We start from the raw sequence: 6,866 nt of genomic DNA, 5'->3' as shown, positions 1-6,866 counted from the left end.
TTTTTATTTTAACTATTCGAACAGCATCTAAATAGGACGCTTGATGCAGCGAGTTCTTAATAATCGTCATCGTTTATTAGACTTTTTGAATATATGGTCTCATAAAATTTAGTGGATTATCTAAAAAAGTGTCTATGTTTCATTTGAAAGAATTTCGAGGATACAATTTTTGCTTGTATTGATTTTTTATCTAAAATTACATTATATTTAAATTTGATATTTTTTTGAATCATACATTGTTTAATCAAATTATATTATGATGTAAATTTAATGAATCACTAATTTGGAAATCAACGTTGGAGATTTGATTATTATAATATCTAAATTTAATAGTTAGTAGCATTGCAAGTATGGATGGAAGCACCGAAATCAATATTTAATTATTATGTAAATAATAATAATACTGAAAATGACTAATTGAAATCAACATTTCTATAGGTAAAAATAATCTCACACAGCAAAATTAAATAACAAACACACAACATAATGATATGAAGTAACAAATTGAATCCCTGCAATTTGCTGCTTCAAATCTCGATCATAAAATAATTATGATGTAAAATTAATTAAACTTAATCATGTAAAAACTATACATATCATAATAAATTACACTTTACCATTCGAAACGTACAGATTTATAAATAACAAACAAAACATTATAAGTAATCAAGAAAATATAAAAAATCCATCAGTTGGTTTCATAATAAATAATTGAATTATAGGTGAATATAATAATATAGATTTATTTGTTGGTTTTGAGTATATTTAGTTTATGAAATTGAATTGATTGAAGGAATGAACGTTGGTGTATTGGAACAGTCGACCTAAAAACTGTTGATGGTGACCGACGATATGCATCCAGGTCCATAATTTTGACCAGCAAACGACCCGTTTTGCACAATATATGCCCGATAAAGTCAGGTAATGCTTCCTGCTGACCATAAATCATTGAATTCATGTTGCAGAACACGCTTTAACAATCAGCAGAACGCCTGCTCTGGAAGGAGATACGACCACGTCTGTTTCGAATGATGTGACTTATTATAAACCTAACTCATAGTTGTTATTAACTTCTCCAACAGAATTCTGCATAAAATTCAGATACAGCTAAAAATAAACGTTTCATTTGTAATTGAAATATATTTCGGACTTTATCAATAATTATTTTATTACAAACAATGTTTATTATAATAATTATATAAATAATTACAATAAATATAAATTAAATTAAACAGAAAACAGAGTAGTAATATTCATTTATATATTGAATATTGAATCGATTGTTTAAATATCAATATGTGATAATGGAACTGAACTTTTATCAATTTACTGTACTAATTTTGAGTTTCTTATAACGCAATTCAATAATATTTGAATTTGTCATCATCAACAATTTTCTTCTATCCTCAAATACAAATATTTGAAATTTTCGTCCCCCCATATATGCGACTTTTTTGAAAAACTTAATATCTTTAAAATGGTTCTTTGATCCACAAAGGTAGCCGAGCCCTGGACTATACCATATAAATATATATATTTATAAAAATCGTCCCATAAAAACATAATAATAAATAAAAAGAACTTACAAATGGTTTAATGATTCACATTTGTACATGTAAGCAGGTAACATTCTTTTCTAAACTATGTTTTATTGATGAGAATAGGTGGATCGAAAGAGAATTAATAGTTTTAGAACGTTTAGGATTGCCGTGAGAAACGTGTATACACGAACACCAAGAAAATTATCATTTATATTGTACGAATCGTGTGAAGACGCGCGCCTTTCGATTCCGTCAAATAAAAAAGAAAAAGATATATCCGAAATTTATAAGAAATTGGAGGCGCTAATAAAAAAAATATATATAGTGGAACGAACGAGATATAAGAAACGGAAAGAAAACGAACAACAAAGCTTTAAATGCACGCGGCACGATAAATATTCTAGCAGTCGGTAAATTTAGAATTCCATTTCGACATTCATGAAGACATTTCTTTTCTGCTTTTTGTCATCAGTCTACGAAAATACTGGATGTATATTGAGCCTTCCTCAACATGAAATAAAGATGTCTCAAAATACAATTTTATTAACGAAAATAAATGTGTTTTATTATCACCAGTTTCTAGAATAATTTACAAAATCAATCAATTAATATAAGTTTTGATTATTTCAAATATAGATTCCTTTCTACGTTTTTTTTTTACAATTTCTGTTATAGCTTTATTGGCAAAACATAATATATACACATTTAAAAAAACAGTCACAAATAATTGGATCGTTTGTATAGCGAAACAGTTAAAAGATGAAAGAAAACAATTCCGTAAAAGTATTTCGAAACATAAATAGTTTAATTGAAAATTGAAAGAAATATGAGTAATGATCATTAAATTATGTTATGGATAATATTTATTGCACTAAGGATTATATTAAAGGATCAATCTTTTTTTGTGCTAAAAATGTATAATTTTCATAAATATGTTTAAAAAAAATAAATGGAAAAGAAAAATTATAGTTAAAGTTTTCTTTAAACCATTTTATTGAAGATTGAAAATAATGTAAAACAAGTGCGATTTGAACAAATCCAAATTTCTAGAAATTTGGTTTGTATCAAATGATATATGTCAGTTTACTACCCTCTTGAAGATGCAAGAAAACAAGGTGCATTTTGGACTTTGATACTTTTCTATAAAGCTATCGTTTTTAAACCTAGTTACATAAATCGCTATGATACTTGAATTACGCACAATTTAACTGACAAAAATCCCGACAATAACAACTTTTATGTTTGTTTACTATTCCCATAAAAATGTTAAAGTTAGACTGAGTTGTATTATTCTACACTTAGTATTCACCAGATAATGAATCCCAAAATTCATAGGCGTATAAAAATAAACCACCTGGAAAAGTTTATTGACGAAAAACCTTCTAATTTCTGAGAGGATGAAATGTTTAAGTTGTTAGAAAGATGAAGAAAGGTGTATAGATCAAAATTTGGGAAAAGTATGCAATAGTTAAATATAATATATAATACTCATTAACAAGTAATTTCTATTCTTTATAGATTCGCCGGGTCATTTTGAACATACATCAATTTCTTTACAAAGAAACGTATCCCTATTTTGAATTAATGAACTAATTTCGTGGAATGCATCATATTCATTAATCAAAAGGTATAATAGAACAATCGCTGTTAATTTCTTAGCTAAACTAATTAATAATGATTAATGATTACATATGTGGTTGTAAATATGTTACCTTACTAATTTTAATCTCTTGAGGTAAATATATGGGCAGAATGTGTTATGCGCAGGGAAGTTTCGTAAATAAATTTCCGGCTGTTTGTTGAATGTTTGATATCAATGATATTTGCGCCAATGGAATTCGAGGGGAGAGTGAAATGACGAACGCCGAATTCCGTTCACGTCGCGACGCCGCCGATGTATTGGTGACAAATCCCAAAGGATATCGTTGAAGGGAACCGGGATCTTTGGGCTGACATACCAATGGGCGATGTTAACACACATCCAACTGAAGGATAAAGGACGAAAGGTTTGCTCAATATTTAAGATACATCGAGTTTGCAAACAAACGAATTTTACACGAGACGAATCATGATTAGATTTTTTTTTATGTACTCGAAAACTCTCTATTATTCATCGCTAAACATTTTAGAGAAGGAGTGGAGGCAAGTCCGTTAATAATACAAAACTTTCGCCGCCGCCGCCGCCGGAAAATCCCGCATGTTTAATAATCCAACCGCTAATACTGCGATAAAGACTTTCGAACATAATTTAATACCCGAACTAAAAGTCCAGTACAATAGTACAATTCGTTTCAGCTGCGCTCACAATCGAAAACACTTCATCAGAGGAAAACCACACATGTAGGATTATAATTCGCCCAAACTAAAATACGCACATACTTTCTAAAGAAGCAGACATGAAACAAACAAAAATATAACAAAAAGTTATATAAGGAGAAAGAATCGTAGTTCATTTTCAGCATTATTTATTCTCTCTTTTTCTCTCTTCTGTTGAATACAGAAAATATTTATGATGCGTGTACATTTTTTTTTTTTCGTGCGCTCCGTTGAAAGTTTTTCTGAAAGAAAATGCTCCACCTCTGGTCTGGATTCGAGTGAGGGCCCATAAAAAGAGCGTATATATTCGCTCTGAACTTCGGCACGGTATAATTTATCAACACATTTTCCAATAAGTTTCACATTTCTGGATGATTTGAGACGTACAATTGATTCTTCAATTCCGGAATTATTCACTCGCCTCCTACAATTTCAAACCAATCTCACTCAATTTCGCATCAAACAGATTTTTTTTCAATTATTTTTATTTGTACTCTTTACGTTGCAGTTTTAATTTGCGCATCAATATCCTATTACGTTATTTTCCATAGTACAATTACATTTCCTCAATTGCATTGTATATAAATACACTGGATTATCAATAATATACATAAAGAGTGTCCCAAAATGAACTGACATTTTAAATTTGTCGCCATTTTTTTCGAGGTAAAATCAGAGTAAAGCTTCTTATATGCTATAATTCATAAACATTCAGGTTAAGTTATAGAAAAGTACACGATCGAACAATGCATAAATATTGCAAAAAATCCCAGCAATTATGTTAACATTTTTATGGAAAATTTCACATCTGTGTCTCTACTTTCTAAAAAAGTAAAAATATTATCAATTAACAAATAAAATATGTGTTTCTATTTTTAAATTTTCATTCAAATGTAAATAATTACACTGAGCAATAAATAGGAACGTGTAATGAAGAGTCTTCACCTTTTATTTGATTACTCAACATTCTCTCATAGCAATTAGATCATTGAAGATGCAAATTAAAACTAGGACCTTTCAAATAAGTGTAGAGATTTAAGGTATTTGTCGTTTTTCTGGTAAATTGAAAGAAATGTTTTCACTGTCGACAATTATAATATTAAATAAGCGAATTAAGAGACTACCATATTTAGTTCATCTAATATAATCTTTCAATATTGAAGAAAAAAATCGATGAGATTTTCGCAATTTATAATATTTTCAATTAAAAAAATATACAATTCTTTGACAATTAATGTATTATTTTAATTTTATAAATAAATGATGATGATGCAATAAATCCTTCATAATTAATAATAAATAAAGAATAAATGATGAGATAAAAAAAAAGTAACATTTACTCTGTTGTAGGGTACTAAGGTAGTGGTCATTTACCATAGCAATTATATAGCGTCCTTAGAAACTGTCATTGACCATAGCAACCATAGCGTTTTTAGCAACGAAGGTTTATTTAATATGCGTTTTCCTATAGGTATAGAAACCAAAAAAAAAATAATTTAAAAATACATGAAAATGCATATATAATTTTATATTTTGTTAATTATTTTCAAATAATTTATTAAACTGTATTTGAGTTAATCGCTTCATTATTTTATGTTTGAACGTGAGGTAACAAATATGTCCAGGCATGTACTATAACTTCTATTGAGCACTGTGAAACTGTTATTTGAATTGCTAAACAATGCGCGTTTCCGCCGTGTTCAGGACGAATGTCTACAGTTAAATTACGGCAAATATTTGACGGATTTCGATTATAATTGACGCAATAAAACTTTTATGTGAACGAGTTATCGACGCACCGGAGCCTGCGGTCCCCTGTGTAAATTTACCTTCATTTCATATCTGCAGGAGTTTCAAAACTGGCCACGCAAATAGTACAATTTATGCCGGTCCCAAAACAATGCAAATAACCGCTAAAACTCTAAATTCACTTACCGACTATAACTGCATTCAGTTTTCTCAGCGAAACGTCTATTTTATACTATTTCAATGTAATACCGGATATTTAATAAAAATGATGTTAATATTTTTATAATAAACATTTACTAAAAAAAATATTTTTTTTTTAATAATTAAACTTGATTAAAATTTTAATTAATATTTTACAGTTTTCGTATATTAAAAGTTCATACATAAAAATAAATTGGACAAAAAAAAATGAATTAAATTACCAACTAAAAATGTGTAACTAAAATATAATAATCAATTACAAAATAATTTAAAGTAGATACGTTTAAAATATTTTCGTATAAATCAAATGATTTTGTTAAATGTTTGTATTTTCGATTTAAATTAATTAAACTGTCCTAACGAACCAATGACTGTGTAATTAGTTACAGGCGTTTAACCTTTAGCCTTTAATTATAGAACGCACGTATTTGAATACGAGCGAAATCCCTTTACCAATATGTTGTCAACAAATTACTCGTAATTTGCAATTTTTCACAAAACGTCGTTTATTTAAATACATATTATTCGACACATTCTCTATAATTGGCAACACAAACAAAGTGAAAAAGAAATATTACAAAATCAATGTTAATTTGTCTCTAATCAAATTATTGTAATGACATAAAATTATTACAAATTTTTCTAGTGAAACCTTCCAAACATTCTGCAATACAAAATAAGTATAAGTATTTTTATTTGTACTCTGTACGTTTTAATTTGCGCATCAATATCCTATTACGTTATTTTCCATTGTACAATTACATTTCCTCAATTACATTGTATATAAATACACTGGATTATCAATAATATTCATAAAGAGTGTCCCAAAATGAACTGACATTTTAAATTTATCGCCATTTTTTTCGAGGTAAAATCAGAGTAAAGCTTTTTATATGCTATAATTAGTAAACATTGAGGTTAAGCTATAGAAAAGAACACGATCGAACAATGCATAAATATTGTAAAAAATCGTAAAAAACATCGTTTATTTAAATACATATTATTCGACACATTCTCTATAATTGGCAATACAAACAACGTGAAAAAGAAATATTACAA

This window comes from Nicrophorus vespilloides, unplaced genomic scaffold (assembly GCF_001412225.1).
Source record: "Nicrophorus vespilloides isolate i.1.1-1 unplaced genomic scaffold, Nicve_v1.0, whole genome shotgun sequence".
Classification (NCBI taxonomy): domain Eukaryota; kingdom Metazoa; phylum Arthropoda; class Insecta; order Coleoptera; family Silphidae; genus Nicrophorus; species Nicrophorus vespilloides.
Note: the sequence above shows the minus strand (reverse complement) of the source record.